This window comes from Anoplolepis gracilipes, chromosome 2, assembly GCF_047496725.1.
Source record: "Anoplolepis gracilipes chromosome 2, ASM4749672v1, whole genome shotgun sequence".
Lineage (NCBI taxonomy): Eukaryota > Metazoa > Arthropoda > Insecta > Hymenoptera > Formicidae > Anoplolepis > Anoplolepis gracilipes.
Window position 1 is genome coordinate 16,330,149 of NC_132971.1, and position 20,746 is coordinate 16,350,894.

General features: G+C 35.8%; 1 protein-coding gene across 2 annotated transcripts in view; it reads left to right on the top strand.

Moving 5' to 3' along the window:
* The first annotated feature begins 10,962 nt into the window (after positions 1-10,962).
* LOC140675109 (discoidin domain-containing receptor 2) overlaps positions 10,963-20,746 on the top strand; it is a 146,334-nt gene continuing 136,550 nt past the window's right edge. For both annotated transcript variants that reach the window (XM_072909184.1, XM_072909201.1), the window contains exons 1-2: positions 10,963-11,262; positions 11,726-11,773. The gene's annotated coding sequence lies outside the window, so the exon portion shown is untranslated. The remainder of the gene's footprint in view (positions 11,263-11,725; positions 11,774-20,746) is intronic.

The window sequence follows — 20,746 nt, forward strand, 5'->3', positions numbered from 1 at the left end:
CGTTAAGATTACGCGGGAATCAGATACGAATTATTTATGTCTGCTTAAGATAGATATTTATTCATTTCACAATGTGTGTTTTGTTTTTATTAAATAAACTGCACAAATAAATATTCGCAGAATAATATGCGATAATAATATGATAAGAAATTCACTATACATATGTATGTAAATATGTTCCGAAAGTAAATACTTCTTACTCATTGCACACGCAAGTGATTAATCAACTTCACACACGATATGTCACAAAAGGTCCACTTTGACTACTTTCGGGCACAAAATCGAGACATATGCTCGGTCGCAGGCGGTCGAACCTGGACCGACTCTTTGGATTCGCGCGCCCCTTCGTGATTTAATGGATTGGAATGGGCCAAAGGTCGATTATGTAATTGCTACGAGTACGGCGCGTTTCCAGGGAAGAGGAGAGAAAGAGGAAGAGAGGAAGACAGAGAGAAAGAGAGAGTACGATCGAAACGATATCTCGAACTTCGTTCGCAAACGCCGTGCCCATTTGTCCGTGAAGAATGGAACCCCACATTCCAAATTGTACTTCGCGAATTGGTTTCTCCACGTTTACAATAGTAGCATCGCTTGATCCGAAAGACAATAACGGTTGATCGAAGCCGAATGTGAAAAGCGTTTTAGAATTTAGTTTATTTAAAACCGCACAATGCGCTTAAATTATTTAAAATCTTTTTTTAACGATATAAAATAGTTATGAAATTATTGAAGATTCGCAATTTTTTGTTAAACATGATTTTATTTATTTATTACATTTGAAATTTCGTATATTTATATTGCAACCGATGCAACTTTTGGTGTAAAAAGAATATATTATCTTATAAAGGTATAATTTTTAAGCGAATACGTGCAAGAACATATGGATGAGATATTTATGACAGCCGATAATATCCGGCTCGAATAAAGATGCAATTTGCATAGAATCAATTTCATCCCGCAAAGCTCTGATTTTGATTATGCGACCAATCGATCCGGTAATTGATAAATTGTTCCCCAATATGCTCCGGAGGCTTGCCTTTCACGCCACGGATGTGATTTATGAATAAACCTGTCCACGCAGAGGGTGGTCCTCACAAGTACTACGACGTAAAAATATTAGAGAAATGATAGTGAAAGAAGCATAGGACATTTTCTTGATTATTTTCTGAACATATAATACATATTTTCCATTTCGAAATTGCAGTACTCATATACATATATAAATGCCTAAAATCAAGATCTCTAACGCAAAATCACACAGTGCTTACTAATCTACGCAAACCAATTGTTGTCATTAATTATTGAATTTATATATTGTATTATGTAAAAAAAGCGACAAATCATAATTCATCTTTCATAAAGATATGCACGCCTTCTCAGTTACAAATGCTACTACATACGTCATGCTACACGTAAATGATTTTCATACAAATTTTCATAGAAAGGCATTATCTTTCAAATATTACTCAACAGATATTACATAACTGAAATATATTATATAAAACAACGACAATGCAAAGCATTTATAACGAATATATTATTATATATTTTTTATAAAACAATTTATTTTTAATATATTTACCCTAACTCGAAATTTAACTTTTGACATATCAAAACATTACAGACATCCAACGGACTATTAGCCCGCTGATAGATCGTCTTCGAATCAACCCCGTAATAAATTGACCACGCTTACTCATTCTACCGGGTACCAATTTTCCCAAGTCACCAATTATTTTGTTCCGAGTGGGTAGGGTGGTCAACTAAGTGCCGGAAGACGCTGTCAGTCTTGGATAGTTTCCGCGAAGACATTTTTGGATGACCGCCAATACAGAGAAGCAAACTTGGAACAGCGAGCAAAAATTCTCGCGTATCACATATTTTTTCCATGTGGCATTTCTCTTTGTATGTATATCTTCCTTTCCGCGTCACAAACAAATATTTTTTCGTTAAAAAGCCGATATGATTTAAATCGATGGTAAAAAATTAGTTTATCCTAAAAAATATACGAGAAACATATTAATCATTACGGTTTAAATTAAATCATAAAATATGAAATTAAAATACTTCTAATGTCGATTCCAATTTTTTATTATGTATTATAAATACTGATAATTTTAACACTGTCTTTATAAAAATTTATAAATGTTACATTAAAGTTTTAAATAATATACATGTGCGAATCTGAAACTGTGCAAAAGTCCTGAACGAGAACTAAGGATCATGCTATCAAGCGTATGAGCAACGAACTATACGAATAATTCCGGCGAAACTGATATCGCGAATGTAAATGGTTAGTTATTCAGGCCCGCCGCCGACAATAATTGAAATCGCATTCTCCATTAATGTTCCCTCTTTTGCTTCTTTCAACCATTAGCTATCCTCCTCATTTTCATTTTCTATGTTCGTCCCACCACTACAATTACTCTTTCCTTTTTCCTCTTTTCCACTACCCTTTCTCTAACGAGGAATCTATGATTTGGAAATCCTTTGTAGACTAGGTGATTAAATGGTCGCATCCTAAAGATATATGGGTTACCCGAATCAGGAGCTTCATACAAATTGAATTTGTGTAATTAAGGGAGTAATTACGCTGGGATTAGAGCTATTACCGGTGCATCTACCGCAGCAGCGCGTCTCGGTCGCCTACGATGTCTCCGTCTGTTAAAGATAAGGGAGCGCTAATCTCTTTGTCTTCGACATCTTATAATAGCTAAATTCGCATTTTCACAAAGCTTCTATTGATCATCGTTTTGTAATCGATCATAGAACAAACGATCTCGTTACTTTTCAAGTATCATGCACCGTCTTTTTATATCTTCATGCAGGATCAGGAAAGATAAAAGTTATCCCTTAAATTCTGCTTTGTCTTTTCAAATTTCAGCGTATCAAGCGGTAGTCGCCGGTGGATTGCAGCGTAATGAAAATCAGCAGGGGTAGTTTCGCTGCATCGTAGGACGATGAAATCACGGTGGATCGTAGAGGAGGATGTCGATGTCTGGCGGAAGATTCGTCGAGAAGGAGAGAGGTCGCTGCGCGACCACGTAACGCGGAACGGCGACCCTGCGTGTTTTATCTCGTCGACGGGATGCAAGGCGCAACCACCACCGGCAAACAGTTGTAAAGAATTCGTGCACCTAGGCTCGTTGGTATATGCCAGCGCGCGCTATCTACCCCGAGCAGCACCCCCGCTAACTACCATTTATCGCAGGCCACGTCGCTGCGTAATCAATTCCTCCGCCGTGCGGCTCCACGGCCGGAATTTCAAAACTTTTCAAGGCTCTTCCCTCCTTCCTTCTTCTTTCCCCGAACGTACTTTCCTCCGCACCCGAGCTCTCTGCACCGACGAATCGCGTTACTTGACGAGCGACCATGGGTGAGGTACGGAAGACCTCCTGCGAGGTTTCGTCGAGTGGTTTATATCAGATTAAGCCGCCGTTTCTCGACCCTCCGCTAATTTCCAATTAATTATCTCCGCGCTGACGCATCGTAAGAATGTCGCGTGATTATATTTTTAAAGTATCGCAAAACTTGGGTACTACGATAAACTTTCGTGCAAAGATTGACAAAGATAAATGTGAAATTTTCTTAGTAACTAATTTTTAGTAACTAATTACCGGCACACTTAATAAAAAAAGAAATTAAAAACTAAAGCATACATTTATTGTATCATTGTTTTTTAATTTGATATATATTTTAAAAAGTATTAATGAATTTTATTCGAACTAGAATTTTATTGCTGAGTATAGAGTAAACTCGGGTAAGATGGCCATAGTTTTTTAAAATGCAAAAAACATACTTTTATTTTTGTTATTTTTTAATAGTGTTTGGCATATTATTTTTACTGAAGCTTAAATTACGTAATATTATCGAAATTAAAAGAAAAATATTTAATAGAAATTTTATATAATCAAAATAGTACAACATAAGCATTAGCTATCTTACCCAACTTTTAAGGAAAAGATGATCATAATGACGGAAAGATGGCCATAATATTTATTAAAAAATAGTGAAAACGAAAATAAAAATTATAGATTATATAACAATTTACATATCTTTATAGTATGTCTAACGTCGATTACGATAGCTTAACTGTAATTTATTCGACGTTATAACAGTTTTTAAATGAACAAATGAAAAACTTTGCAGGTAGTCAAAAGTAAAAATATGATATAAGATTCACAATATCGTTATTTCGAATAATGTATGCACATAAACTACTGTAAATATCGATTATTATCTTTGATAATGACTAAAAAAGCGCACTATGTAGCGATTATTGAGAAAATTACAGCCTGTGGCCATTTTTTCCGTATGGTCATCATACCCTAGTTTACCCTACTAAAAAAATTCGGCGATTATATAAATACCGGCCGATTTTGAAGATTGAGCGTACTCCCCAACTTGTCAAAATGTTATTGACAGAATCATGATATATGTGGAGGGGAAGTCAACCTAATGGAATTTTCGTTCCGCTCCTTTTGTTTACTGAATGATGGTTTCTATGGGATACCGTAACACTTGCATCCAACTTGCAGTACAATAATCCATAATAACCTACAGCGAATTTATCTTAACTAACGACGCTTGAAATAAGAAGCACGATAGAGGGTCGCGGCAACGGAACGAGTCACAGCGAGAAACGAGTCGATACTCGAGAAAAGGTTTAGAGCCGTAAGACGTTTCTCTTCACCCTCTACTTAAAAAGTATCACCCTACTCTGAGTATCACGCTTAATGGACGCGAAAAATATTGCGGCTGGATGGGGAACGTGTAGGGCGGCTGTATACCGCTTTGTGGCCGCACTTGGCATGTTCTAAAGCGAAAAAGCGTTTCACAAGCTCCAGGACCCTTCGCGTGTTGGCTCATTACGTTCTTTCCATTATTTAATTAATCGCGGACATCTATTATCATCAAGGCGTAAATTGAATAAAAGACACGCATTGTTGAAGGTGATGTCATGCCGACTATAGAACCACTAACAAAGACAGCCATTATTTATTACTTTTAAAATTGTGATGAGGCCGCCCCTATTTTTAACGAAGCGTATAATCGATCATACCTCGACACGGATTCTTTTAATTTTAACGGTTGTCAATCAAATAATGCCTTAATAATTCTTTTTATCAATTTATTTATTTGATGAGAATTAAATGGCAAAATCTAAAATTGAAAAGGAACCGATTCGTGAGGTATAATCAAACTTTCAAGTGCGAAAGACAGGAGCAAATTCTGCCGGATACTCGTTACTATTTCACTTTATGTGTATCTTACTTCGAGGTTCCTTCCTTCGACCGCCCTATATATTCTGAGTTAACGTTCTGCCTCAACGATGCGGCAAAATGAAACGGAGTTATGTGCCTCAGAATGCAAATGAAAATTTGGAAACGTTGCTTTTAGTCTGCTCTCGTTCTTAGGCGAATAATATATTCACGAGTAGTCCGCGTAGCAGGAGCTACGCAAAGGGAATTATAACTGTTGCATGTCGCTCGGAGACAAATTATATAGTAATATTATTAACTTGCACATTTGTAATATTACCGCTCTAAATACGCGCGTTCCTTAAATAGTGTTATATTTATATTTATGCGAGTTGTTACATTTACAATTTTTTTTTTTTATTAGGAATATCGCTGAATTTTTTTACAGACAAAAATGGAGAGAATGTATATACAGGGTGTCCGGTAATAATCGCCCGACCTTTCATGGGCAGATAGAGCAGGTCAAACTGAATAGAAAAGTCTTTTACCATTTTGCGATTTGCACAATAATTATTAAAATATTAATTAAAAATGTTCAGCGAACGATATTATATATACAATACAAAGTGTCCGGTAATAATCACCCCACCTCTCTAGGGCTGATAGAGCAAGTCAAACTAAACATAAAAGTCCTCTACCATTTTGCGATTTTCGCAATAATTATTAAAATATTAATTAAAAACGTTCAGCGTATGCTGAGCGCTATATGCAGCGCGCGCTCACACGCGGAGCGTTTTTAATTAATATTTTAATAATTATTGCGAAAATCGCAAAATGGTAGAGGACTTTTATATGTTTGACTTGCTCTATCAGCCCTAGAGAGGTGGGGCGATTATTACCGGACACTTTGTATTGTATATATAATATATTGTTTGCTGAGTGTTTTTAATTAATAGTTTAATAATTATTGCGCAAATCGCAAAATGATAAAAGACCTTTCTACTCGGTTTGACCTGCTCTATCTGCCCACGAAAGGTCGGGCAATTATTATCGGACACCCTGTATATATACATACATACATACATACATATATATATATTATACCGTTCGTTTTTGATATGCGATATTTTGATGCACAAGTCTGTCAATATTAATAGAGCGCAATCGACAACGTAAAAATAGTGCATAGAAATCAAGATATGAGTGGTCATCTCAGGAGCGTATCAAGTCAGAGATATCAGACATAAAACACACGTTCGAAGTAGACTATTCGGCGTCACGCAAAGGGCGAGAAGGGTTGAGCGATGATATGAGAGACTAGACCCGGCCGCCGACGATACCGGGAGGGCAGGAACGGAGGATCGGATTGATTAATAGGGGGTACATCTGTTACCGGCGAGCGAGAGGGTGGATGGCAATAGTCCGGAGGAGGGATAGCTCGCAGTTAGCATTAATCACTGCAACACGCCGCGGCCTGACTGTCAGGTCCCGTATAATGCCCATTGGCGCGGAACCAGTCTGCATTTCCACCTGGGACAGAAAGCGCGGGGTCCCGTTCGAGCACACCGGAGCGTATAAACTTGCCGCTTTCTCGTAATTAAGTCTCGAATTTCAGCAATGTCTTGCAAGTGTTTAGCAAACTGCCGCGAGTTGGCTAGTTTCGTCGACCATTCAGTGAATTGCTTGACAGTAGACGATATCAATAAGATGAGAAATGTTCCGTGTAGTTTAACATTTGATGCTGTTATCTTTCTGTCGATTTTATGGACCAAGAGAAACCACATCTCTGACACATAGTGAAATAAAATGAATAATTAATATTTTAGTTTTGCATATATGTATATAAAGGGAACAGATGATTTTTTTAGAATATCATGTAATTTAAATCTGTCAGCTTGAAGTTAAATCTAAATAATCTATAATGCTACGAAAACTGGTACAGATACTGATTTTGTAAAGATTTATCATCCTTCCAAAAGGGATTTTGGCAGATGTGTGAGTCTCCCTTTTCGGTGAATACTGTACTAAAGTACCCGAGATTCCTGGCATATTGCCCCCTCGTAACCCTAATTAATGAAGGAGGTATCGTGGCAGACACGATTACTTTCCGAAGGGTGCTAACACCAGTTCAAAATTTCGCTTCCCCTCAATATAGGCTAACCTATCTATTTATTACATTTAATTCGGTAGTCAAGTATATTTATAGTGCTATGCTAAATTACATGCATTGTGCGTCGTCAGTTAAATCGTGCATCGTATAGAAATCGATTTCGTTACACGAAACGTGGCATACAAATCCCTGCATGGATTCATAAAGTATGCCGAGGTTATTAGATATTTCATTTTGCCGAGTATTAATCTCACTATGAATTATGTAGATGTATATTGCGTTATTTGCATGCTCTATGGTTGTATTTAATAACCATGAAGAGAATGATTGAATGATAGGTGTCATATATCATACAATAATCGATATAATATGGTAATGAGCTTTCCTCTTCTAAAGCTTCTCCTTTAAATACATAGTTCCCAAATTATAAAAATTATATTAGTAATTAAAAAAGAAAATTAATTAGTTATTATTTATTCACCTAAAACGATTAAGTGTAAAAAGTTGTTATAATCATTATCCAACGCAGAACAGTATTACTGCATATTTCCATAAACCTCAATTACCGTGGGTAGTTCGTCACGTGGAAGACGTACAGATGGAATATTCGCATTCGATTCAAGCTAGTCTGGTGCAATACGAATTTGCGGTTGCACCATTGTGCGTAAATTGAAATACGGCAGACTGATCATATATCCAGAAATCACACAATTAAATATTTTATGCTCTAAAAAATATAATATCTTTATGATATCATTATTTCTTATATTAGTGCCACTTTATATATATATATATGTACTTGTATATGCATACATACAGGATGTCTGATAATTGGTAAAAAACCTGTTAATTAAGCAGATTTTTGAGATCATTTGAAGTCGATTTTTCCTCAGCGAAAGTATCGAGAGACGTCATAATTTTTTGCAAGTTTCGAATTTTTATTATTATATATCTTTGTAATTAAGCCTTAAATTAAAATTCTATTACAGTAAACTCTATCTGAAATTAACTGAAGAATGTAATTTTGGTAATTTTTTAACTTCAAAAACTTTAGTTTGCGAAAAGCACCTTTTTTCAACCGCTTATAACTCGAAAATTATTGATGCCTCGACATTTGCGTTTAGGAAAAATCGTCTGCAAATGATCTGAAGAATCTGCCATTAGCAGGTTTTTCAATAATTATCGGCCTTGTATACATACGTATAATATTAAAATTTACAAAAAATTAAAAAATATATGCTCTAACACATCATAACATATCGTATCGCGAACGCCTATATACATACAATAAGTTAATAATCTTTTTTATGCGGAAACAATTAATTATTCCTACTTATATTTGCTCGTATATAGATCATTATTTTGTAATATTGAAAACTTTTTTTCACAAGCGCGTCAGTAATTTATGTACAAAGAGTTAATTTACATTAGTTTGAAACATTAAACAGTGAGATTGTTCACGTTTCAAGCATGACCATCTTGATTTGAATAGAACACCTGAATACAGAAGCAGAATAAACTATACATGCGTGGGTGAGCTCGTCACGTGGAAGACGTGCAGATGGAACGTTAGTGCATAGATCGAGCCAGAGTGGTATTGTGCAGTGCGAATCTCTGGTCTCGCCATTGTGCGTGGAACGCCGTAATACGTCAGGGGTCTTTAGTCATGGCCGTCATAATGACGTGGCGTTTACATCGGTCCCGCGGAAATTACCCTAATTAGCCGCACAAAATCAGCCTACATGTGCAACTTTTGTCGCACCAGTTCCAACGGCTGTATGTACAGTGTAAAACGCATGCAAAAATGAGATAGTAGCTCATTATCGTTCTACACAGAAATAAACGGTGTCTCTTTTGTCTGTTGAATAGAGAACAACGATTAGCCTATTGTTGTTAAAGATTGTTCTGGAGATAATAATCTTTTCCGTTTTCAACAAAATGATGTTATTAATATTCGCAGAAACAATATTTAATTTCAATTTACACATGTAATAAGGTTTATAACGATAATTTTGTTATGATAAATAAATTTTTTAACATATTTCTTTAAAATACAAAATGATAAAAATTAAAATAGAAAGTAAAGTAACCAAATTCTCTTCTTTATCTCTTTTTTCTTCTTGTACAAGAAAGTTTCTAACACATTTTTTTAAATATTTTGCATGCAAAATCGATCAAAAGGTGACTATATAACAGTTCTTTCAATTAATTAATACAATAAATGTTAAAAAATTCTACACTTTAAAGTTTTAGCTAATGAACAATTTGCTGCGTTCGAATAATTTTCAGTAATTTAGAGTCAAAGATGCCTTCTCTTTAAGAATAAAGCTAGCCATTGCATTATCTAAAGCCCGGAGGACGACCTCCAGCGAATACCCAGCTCATATTGTTCAGAAAAGTTTCTCGATTAAAATTTTTTTCGTTTCTCTCTATCGAGTTTTGTACATAAAATAGAAAAGGATAGAAAATAATGGATGTAAATAACATTGGAGGCTTGTCTTGATGACTGTGTAAATTTTTAACGAATTTTTAATATCAATTTATGCTGATTTTCTCTTCTCCATCATCGGAAGAAATAACTTGTACAATTATTATTCAAAATACAAGGAAATAGAGATTAAAATTATTAGGTATTCCTTTTAAATAAATAAGCTCTTAGGGCTTAAGTAATTGAATTATAGAAAAAGACTACGTTATATATCTAATTTTTACTAATAACAATTTCATTAATAATTTGAAATTCAAGAAATAGAAGATTCTACATAAATTTGTTTTGTAATTTTATGTTTTATCAAGTGATACGGTTAATATCATAATATATCAAATATATAAAAAGTGATTACGTCAACAATATTAGCTATTCGCATTTACTTAATTTTCACTATTAACAATTCATCAAAAACGGCAATTTATTTCAGACAGATATATCGCGCAATTTATTTATTTATTATTTTATATATAAAAATAAAAATAGGTTAAAGTTAAAAATTATAAATTATCGTTTTGTTACGATTCTTACAGACAATAATTAATTTTCTAACGCAATGCTTATGTGTATATGTATGTATAGAGTTAAACATTTAGAGTTATTCTATCCAATGTTTTAATTAAATTTTTTTGCCGATCTAAATGTAATTTTGTTATTTGAATTGAACTCATATAATAAAGCATAAATGGTAAGATTGATTAAATTAAATCCATTAAAATAATGAAATTAAATTAAACGCACTAAAATAATGGAAAATAATATTTTATCAACTGTTTAATTATTAATTAATTTGAAATTCAAAAAACAGAATATTTTATATATTTTATATTGCTTTATAATATTTTACAGCAGTAAATGAATTAAATTTACTTTACGTTTGATGCTCATTTTCTTACGGTATACTGTTATTTAACGAGATTTTTTGGATTTAAATCTGTTATATAAAAAATTAGCAAATTTAATTATGTATTGTTGTCCACGAATATTTATCTATAATTTTAATTTGTATATTTATGCATTTATGTTTAAAAAAATGCGAAATATAGATATATATTTCAACTATAAAATACATATAATACATATATATGTGTATATAATATATAAGATATATATTTATATATTATATTACAAAATTATATAATATAACCCTCCCAATGGGTACACCTTGACGTTGGTGGGAGGGCTCAGTACCTGGAAGGTTTATTCTGAAGGGGAAGCTAAGTACCCAAACGGTTCGTAACGTTTCTGAACAGTATCGTTTTTTATTGTCTTGATTAATTCGGGGGTGCCGTGCAAAGTGTCGCGCGTCTGAGTTCCGGAGTGCCAATCAAAGTGTCATGCGTTTAAGTACGGGAGTGCCGTTCAAAATGTCGCGCGTATGAATCGACAGATTTTGATGATTCTGACAACCTGAGAGAAAGAAAGGGTTCAGGAAGCATCGGGCATCGACGAGCAACCTTGGGGTGAGTAATTTATTATGAATTAAATATATTATGAGTAATATATAATGTATTAATACTTAGGTATATTAAAGTTATTTATTAATCACATAGCCGCATGCAATTTAAATTATATGATGAATCGCGTTATTTTAGTTTGTTTATTTATATTTAAACAAGAGGAAGTTAGAGAAAAAGATTTTTATATAAAATTTATAATTTTTAGCAAAAGTTTTTACTTTTAGAAGATTATAACTTTTTGTATATATAGAATTATTAGAGTTATATATTAATAGAAAATCTTCTCAAAATTTTCAATTATTATATAATTATATTAATATAATTTAATTATTCTATTAAATATCTACTTATTTTTGTACAAATCAAATATAAAATTCAATGCATACGATAATACATATTTGAATTATTACTTACTTTAATCACTATTATAACTTCTATATTTATATTCTATATTTATATGTTACAGATTCACGTAGCATCAATATCATCAACTCCGATTGTCGCGCTTCGATAAGTGAGTAACAATCTCTTCTTTTATATATAATTTTAAATAACGGATCTATAATAATAATATCCCAAGTGTAAGATATATCTATAAATATATGTTACATATAGCAATAACATAAAGATATTACAAATATATAACACATTGCAGATCCGTTGTTTTAACTTTTAGATATAAGTTTAGTCTACGACAACGTGTATGGGGCACCATGTGTCCCTTGTCAGAAAACATTCACAAGAAGCCTACTGACAAGTTGTCAGCGCGGCGTCCACGCTTTGAGAGCGTCCTGATGAGAAAAGACGTCAGGACGGCGCAATGTAAACACAGGAAGCGACGGTGAGGCAGCCCTCCAGGAAGCAGTGACCTCTTCTGATCGTTTTCCCCGTAATTCTTTTCCCGCGTCGCCACTTCCACGTAACGCAGTCTCGTTGATCCGAGACCGTCTAACATAAGTCTCGGTGAATCCTTGATAATTCACATCTGTGACGGTCGGCATCGATCGGCCACGAATCCCCGGATGCAGCGTTACAAATTTATTCGACACCTCTCCGCGCGCCGAAGAGATTGAAACACGAACGTAAAAAAAAGCGAGGGTCGGGGGTGACAGCCGTTTGTCTGCAAGCACAGTGGATGTCGGTGACGTTCATTGAGCGCCAGACAAGCGCTAATTGCGACCGACATGGATGCTAAAAGACAACATCGAGCAGAGCGTGAGATTGTACCGATTGTTAATGCTACTCGATATATATCGTGTTTGGAATTCCACTGCATTCAGCTAACAATAAGAGACAAATAGCAAGTTGATATTTTCAGCTACAGTTGACAAGTTGTTTTATGTTATATTGAACAATGTTTGGTAAAAATCAATCACAAAAACTAATTATAGTTAAAAATCAATCACAAAAACTAATTATAGTATTTGTTACTAAAAAAATATCTGAAAAATATGATGGCTATACAGTAAAAGTTTCGTAAGTCAAGTGCAAAAATGGTACGTGACATTTTATCCAGTAATATTAACAATAAGTATATTTCGTAGATAACGCAATTTGAAAAACGTTCTGTCGACATTGTTGCAATTTGTTAGCAGCCATTTATCGAATTTCCTTTCCTTCCTTGGTGATGAAAATCACTATTGCATTGCTTACTGTTTCAGGGGTAAAGGTCCAGCGATATGTGCCTTGATCTATAACTTTATATTTCCTACGCAGTTTCTTGAATACGGACGCTTAACTACCATCGAAAATTTACGTTGAATATTTCAGTCCTGAAACAGAAATTTAAAAATGCTTTCGTAGAAGCAAATCGCATAAACATAAAAACCAAAATTTATTTTGCTTGCCATTCTTACGATACAATAAACTATATCTTATTTACGATTATTGAACGTAACACCCATCTCCTGGTAAAGTTTTATATTTTACATGTGAGGATATATTAAAATTTGATATACTTTATAAAGTTATATATCTTCATGTATATAGTTGAAATCTATAGAAATCAACATTTCTGTTCAGAAAAACTTTGTATTCAAAACTTTTCATAGTCATACGTTACTGCCAATCGATTACCCATACCAACGTACCGTTTAAGGCCCGTAGTTATAACGTATTTTCTACGAAAGAAAAGACGAACGAATAAGTTGGAAAATGACATAGTCGAATGTGATAGATTCACTTAGGATGTCTGTCATACAGCTGTCATCAGGTAAAGAAATTGAGGTCGATTATCGATCATAAAAAATTGACCACACTCTAATTTTTTATTTTTAATTCTGCATGGCAAACAGGAATTTTTATTTTTTAATAAAAGTATGTTATTATAATATTGCTATCATAATATTATAATGTTATGTTATTATAATATTACAAGTATGTTATTATGATATTGTTCTTAATATTAATGTAACAAAAATAGAATCTTCCCACTTATTACAATATTAGAGATCTAGTAATGCATAAATCAATGCATCTGCAATGAATATTTATTGCCGACAATTTATCATCTTAGCCGCCTAATCCGGAATTGTCTCGACACACCGAGGCGCGCGAACTGTTGCGCGAGCATTGGAAGGTAACGGAGGTCGGTTTCGATCGTTCGATATAATCCGGATCCGCCGGTCTAGAGGTCACAGGTCGCGGGGTCAGGTCGTCGCCAGGTGTAGCGGCAGGTATACAGATGGGGGGGAGAAGGGGTGCACCCTTACAGGGTGCAAACGCTAGCGCCCTGCAGTCGAAACGGGAAATATCGCAACTTAATATCGATCTGGTAATTCTCGCGGTGCTTTCCCTCTCGCTCTTTGTGCCTCTCTCCTCCATCGAGTTCCCTCCACCTTCGGCCTCACGTTCGCCCATTCCGTCTAACGCCATCCCTTTCCTTCTTCGTCTTCCTCCTTATAGTTGTACATATATTCTAACTAGCCGTTTCTATCCATCTCCTTCTTCCTCGGGTGGTTAGTTCCTCACTTTCAAACTCCCAACCACTACGGGAGAGAGAGTCAGTCGAAATCAATATGCCATCCTACTTATCTCCATGCCGAGTTTTCGCTTCTCTATCCGCTTTCCTCGACCATCGCTCTGACCTATGTCCAAAGGCCTGTTATTGACCCGTACTTCAAACTTTACTGTACCTACTCGGGACGAAAAGTAAAGTATCGAGTTTCTATGAACCACTCTTGAAATGTTCCTCTACTTTTTCTTTTATTTTCTGCCATGCCCGCTTGTCGTCAAACTGAGTCCATTCACGAGAGATCTATATGCATCTTCGATTTTTATATCCTCTAAGCTTCTGTCTATTTTAAACGAAAATTTTACTAAAAGTAATCAATAAATATACAAAAATATGTTACACACATTTGTAAAAATTATTTTATACATATTTATTCACGATGACTTTGTATTTTAATAAACACCCTGAATTACGATAATATCGAAAATATGATAATATCACTTAACATACCATATACGATGAAATGTCATCCTCCAGGGCATCCTCTGGAATTTTATCGATCGCTTCGGATAGACGTGTATAGGGAGGAAGAGTCCTCTCACCGTGCGGTCGTCTTTACCTCCGTGTAAACGCGTGTTTCCGGTTGACGACCGATAAAGCGCGGCCGATTTGGATTGCGTAGCGCGCCGCACGTGCATCTACGCATTCCGAGGAATGTTGATTGAACGCCGATAAATACCTAGGTGTGCACGCAGCATTTTCGTTCGTGTAGGTATCTTGTTTGTCTTAGTTTATGGCTTCATACTTGAAATTGTAAAGGACGACTAAGAATGTAACGGTAATTATTGGTACTCGAGCAATGGTACTGGCTGTCGCTTCATTTAAGTAAAAAAAATATTTAATATTTATTGTAAAAAATAGACTATTTTTATGATTTAATAAGCAAGTACGTTCTATCAAGCAATTAATATATTTTATATTAACCAATTATTTTTTGTTAAAATTTGTCTAATAAGTTACATTATTTTCAAAGACGTTATATTTGTTAATATTATTATTAATTATAGTATTATTTTAGTATTATATTAATATTTCCTTTGTTGGCAAATTGACATTTTTCCATTTAGAAGAAACAGATATATCGTTAAAGATTTCATAGATACTTACTGATTACCGAGAAGGCTAAATGTGATATCACTCGAGAGATCTGTTTAACGTATCTATAAAAGTTTACGACACGATAAATGCTTTTCGCAGTCTGTTGCAATATTAGAAGATATTATTTTTGCCTTCGTAACTGAATCTTGTAAGTTTCTCTTTCCCTCTCAAGACAAATACATGCAAGTCAGCCAAGACAAATATCCTTTTATCCTTATGCATCCTTTTAATTTCTCTCTTTCGCTAATCTATCATTTAGTCTACTGTCTACTATATTAGAAACATAATGAATCTTCAGCGTCAACGAACCGCATCGCGTTTTCTAGCCCTCATGAACGATGGATCGGGACATGCGGGAGGCATCCCTTGAAGATTAACACAAAGAAGACTATAGTGACACTGCGAAATAAATCAATTAATACTATGTCGGGCGAGTAGCTGCTGCTTCTCGCGCGTCGTGTTAAGCTGCCAGATGGATTGACATTTTTTTTCCTCTTTCGAGTCCGACAGCACCGTCCATAATAAAAGCCTCGACGGGATTTTCGTGTCAGTCGACGGCTAAATAAACTTCTGAACGGTGCAGTACTATAGTCGGTATAGGTGAGAAACTTCTCTTTTTTTTTTTTTTTTTCTTTTTTGCTTTATCTGTATACACATACGCGCAAGCGCGACGCAGAAACGGACCGGACGCGTCGGGAGATAAAATGACGTGTGTCTGCATCGTCATTCGTGATAATAGTAACGGTCCAACGTGCATTGCGGGCAAGAGAGCGGGTTTAGGAACGGGCGATGGCTCGTTTTCGCTGTCATTTCAACGGTGACGCGCGTTATTGTTTCGTCCGACGGGGACACGTCAACTTAAAAAAACGTAACTTATCGTAACTCTCTTGACAATGGGACATTTTGCGAAATCTGGTTTCGTCCGCGTAATACTGTCGCAATTATTTCTCGGAATATTACACGTCTGTTTCAGAAATAATATCGATATCATGAGTTTATTGCCACCTATGCACTGTTCCATCAAATAATCCGCTAAATGGGATTAAATGTGCAGTATTTTTGCACGAATCGCCGATAATATCAACGGACTTTAAAATTATTGCAATTGTTTTTCAAACAATAACAGATATAATTATGTGTCTAAATGAAATATTGAATATTTTATTTTTTAGATTTTATTAATATTGTTTGTGATTAAATTATGCAATATGAATAAATTATAACGTATTTGTATTTGTATTAAAATATCTGCACTACTTGATGTAATAACGTTAAAAAAATATCAACGCAAGAAACTGCATTACAATCAATTGAAATATATCTGATAATATACTTAATTAAAAACTTATTTTAATAAAGAATTGATAGATTTATGGCATACCGTATTGTTTAGATCTCGAATCAAGAAAAGATCGAATAAAAAACAAAAATAGTAATCGATAACGTGCTTGAATTGGAAAAAATAAAATTATAAAATAAAAGAAAAATAAAATTATAATGTACTCTTAAGTCTTCGAAATTTGATTAATACTTTGTTGTACTATATTGCCAGCGAGTAACCATTTGTCGTGCAGTCCGCGACCTCATTGAAAGCTAAGAGACTATTAACTATATACCCGGAAGAAGTTAATCGACGATATTCGCTCAAAACTTTGCAACTTTCGCGCCGCCTGCCATGCGATAGATACATACACATTACACCTCGTCGACGACGGTAAAAGTGTCACGAACTTCCGCATTATTTACGATAGAATTTCCGCTATATAAATTCCCTTGACGCCTGCTGCTTCGCGATCCGTGCGGCGTATACGAAACAGCTTTGAAATCGCAAAGCACTTTCTATCGAAATCCACCAAAATATTTCCCGGTCAATAATAACCGTTATCGGCAAACTGTCAAGACAAAAGTGTACGAGACGAATATATAATATATTATTCATCTTGTTTTTATCCGTGATTTCTTCGCTAATCCATTGCCAAACAGAGCAAAGCGCCTCCATTTAGCCATAAATAGTTGACAATATTCTAATCGCGTGTGCACGCAGATCGATATCCTAGAGGTAGCACTTTTCGTGCGTTCGTGATCTTTTCCCTGAAATCCATAAATACATAAGATTAAAGGGATACATCACAGGAGGGTAACAGCGGCTACTTGGACACGCAGATTTGCGCGGCGAACTTACCCGCAAACAGTCGGTATTGATATGGCAAGGATTTACATTGCTCTCGTGTATTTGCAGTACGTGCGTGAACATCAAATATATCTCTGTCATGAAGCCTCTTAACGAGTACTCGTGAAACATTTAATAAAAGCGTAAAAAATAATCAATTGTTATTTTTCATTACGCGAAACTACTGATATCGTTACGTTTGAATTAAATTTATAAATCTAAAGTTAAATATTATTTTTATACATTAGACATAAAAAATACAATTTGTCAATTGTTACCGTTTAATTGCATCTTGATTTCACGAAGAAAATCAATCATTTATCTATTTAAATATCTATCTTTCTATTTTTTTATTAATTCTTTAAGACGAGATAAAAGGGTGTAAGAGATTCAAAACGAGAAAAGCTGCGGAGTATAACTGCAATAAACGATGCATCGCGAACACGCAAATCGTCATCATCGCGGACTGGTGCTTGTAGCAACGACACTTTGGGGGTGTCGCCTTCAGCGCGCCGGGGGATTTTCGCGTTATTTGCAAATCGTGCATGCCCGTAACGTGCAACGTGGGTCAATTGTGATGCAGCTCTTGTAGGAGAGGTAGCACGAGGTAGTGCATAGCGAGCGAAGTCGGAGAAAGAGAAGGAGGGACAGGTAGATAGAGAAAGAGGGAGAGAGATGTACTTCGCAGGGCGAAGGGGGAACTGGATTGGCGAACAGATGCGCAGCACGATCGCGAAGCCCCGATGTATTGCGTTTGCTAATCCCCGACATGGCTGACAGTATAATACACCGCTTTGCAAACAGCAGCAACATCCGTGCCGGTGCCGCTATTGCTGCCTTGCAACCCCTTCGGCGTGGCTCTCGACCTAGGCGAGTACGTATGTATTACCGGTTACCGGTTTCGCGTGGGCGTACATCGTTTACGCGCGCATATTCACGTATACCTGACGTGATCTCCAGGTACATTTATACGCGGCTACGCACGTTTACGAGCGCGTATGTATGGGTAAAGCTGCCGGAGGTGAATGAGACTACTATTTAATCTTCCAATCGACGACTTTGCTCATATGTCTCTTTTCTCTCTTTCGCCCTACTCTTTTGCCCATAGTTCCACGTTCGTCTACCCGACGACATTCTACCGCTAATTGTCTCGTATAACGGAAACCGCATCGCGGCTTCCAGGAATATTTGCACGTTTCCTCGATTCTCTTAGGGCGAGTGTGTATATAAATGTAATTGAAAATAAAGATATCAATGTATTGAGATAAAGTATTTACTTATCGAATTGTTAGATACTTTTTCGTTTTACAATCTCGACGAAATAAAAAAAAAAAACGACAATATCATTGGAAAAATCTCCCTGTAAATATTTCAGACGTAGTAAATCTACCTATATATAGATATTTTACAATTTTGCATTCTTGCATAAAATTAGATCGTGGAAAATATTACACGAGCCGTTTCTTCGACTCGAGATGGTTCTTCAGATTTCGTTTGCAGTGAGATTGCTTCTATTCTCAGAGAGAAAAGTGTGCTCAGGAACCTGCAAAATGCATTCAATGCGAACAATAGCTCAGCGGCAAACCTGCACGCCGCGGAGCATAATAATTTCATTTTCTCCTCCTCGGGGCATAAGACAAGAGCGGAAGAAAAAGTGCAAGGCGACCGTTGACAAAACCGACAACACGTTCCCGACGGTTTTCGATCGTTTCGTGCGCCACTCGGGTCTCGGGTCCTCTCTCGGGTCCCCGGACGCGCTGCGTGAATCAAAATAGAACGAGCGACATTCGGAATCGCGATTGTACAAAGAACGGGCACAATGAACTATTGAAAGTAAGAATCGAATTGAATGCGAGCCAGCCTCTCAGCCTGCGTATACGCAGGCACTCAATGCCTATTGGGCCCAAATAGAGGACGGGCTTTCCTGGGAACCAGATAATCTCGCTTATATAGCACTCTCGAGTATCCGTGGCCCGAGCATCAAGTACGCCTATCGTTGATAAAAAAATGCATCTTGCGGTGAAAAAAAATCTCAAGGGTGAAAAGGGCGATGACGTCCTTTTCAATCACGTCAAGTTGGGATATATTTACCTGAATATTTCTTGTATATTTCTGTCAATTTTTTATGTGTGACTTATTATTTAAATTAATTATTATACACGTATAAAAATGTATGAAATAAAATATGTGAAATTTATAAAAAATTATATATAGACAAACACAATAATTTGTAAACGGAAATTACAGAGAGAAAGAGAGATATGCATTGCGTTGCACGAATTACACAACAAACATTATTATTTAAAAGAATAAAAGCAAAGCGTGCTATTATTGTGCCTTTCGTTAATCGAAATTACAGAGTGTCATGATGATATCTCTTGATCGACGAGGCGCCAAATGGTAAAAACTTTAGATGCACTGCTATCAACGTTCTTTCAAGACGAGTAAATCATCCGGCATCAGCTGCTGCCGATCAAAGCGCGCGATTTCTTCTTTCTTCGATTTCTCTGCTTGACATGTATTGTCTCCGATTCAAAAGCGACGAGAGATCGCTCATTGATATCTTATCCTACTAGGGTCCGGGTTTCTGTCGACAAAACATTTCGGACGGCCAACATTGAAAGACTTCGATTGTCTTGATCTGAAGAGTCCGGAAATAGAAAAAAACTTTAGTTAAATGTATATTTCACAATAAATAATAGAATTCTCAAGAACAATTGCGAAAATCAGTGATAGAGAGTATACGGCAAAAACTCATATAAGACTTTCTGTTTTATTATTTCCGTTCACCGCTTTTTGCACGGTAGCAACCGCTAATTATCCCTATGTCTGGATAGTTTTAATAGCTCAAAATGCATGAGGGCATTTGAGAAATATGTAACTTTGGCATTTAACTGTCAGCGTTATGTTCCTGCGGTCCTTTCACTCTGCTACGAAAAGGCGTTAAGTGACTGATAAAGCCCCGTGAAATCCAATTAGGATCTTTTAATATTTATCGACGTCCCGTTGATGAGAGCCGACGTCGTGGCAACGATGCTTTACGCTTTCTCCGTAGGCGCCTACATAATTACGAGCGTTCACGACGATTTATCTCCCTTGACACGAACATCCGTACGCTGTCGAGAATCGCTCGTAATGCAGGCCTTCAAAGAGCATACCCGGCTAAGAGTATGATTTTTATGTCTGCATTAATGCGCGCGTGTGCG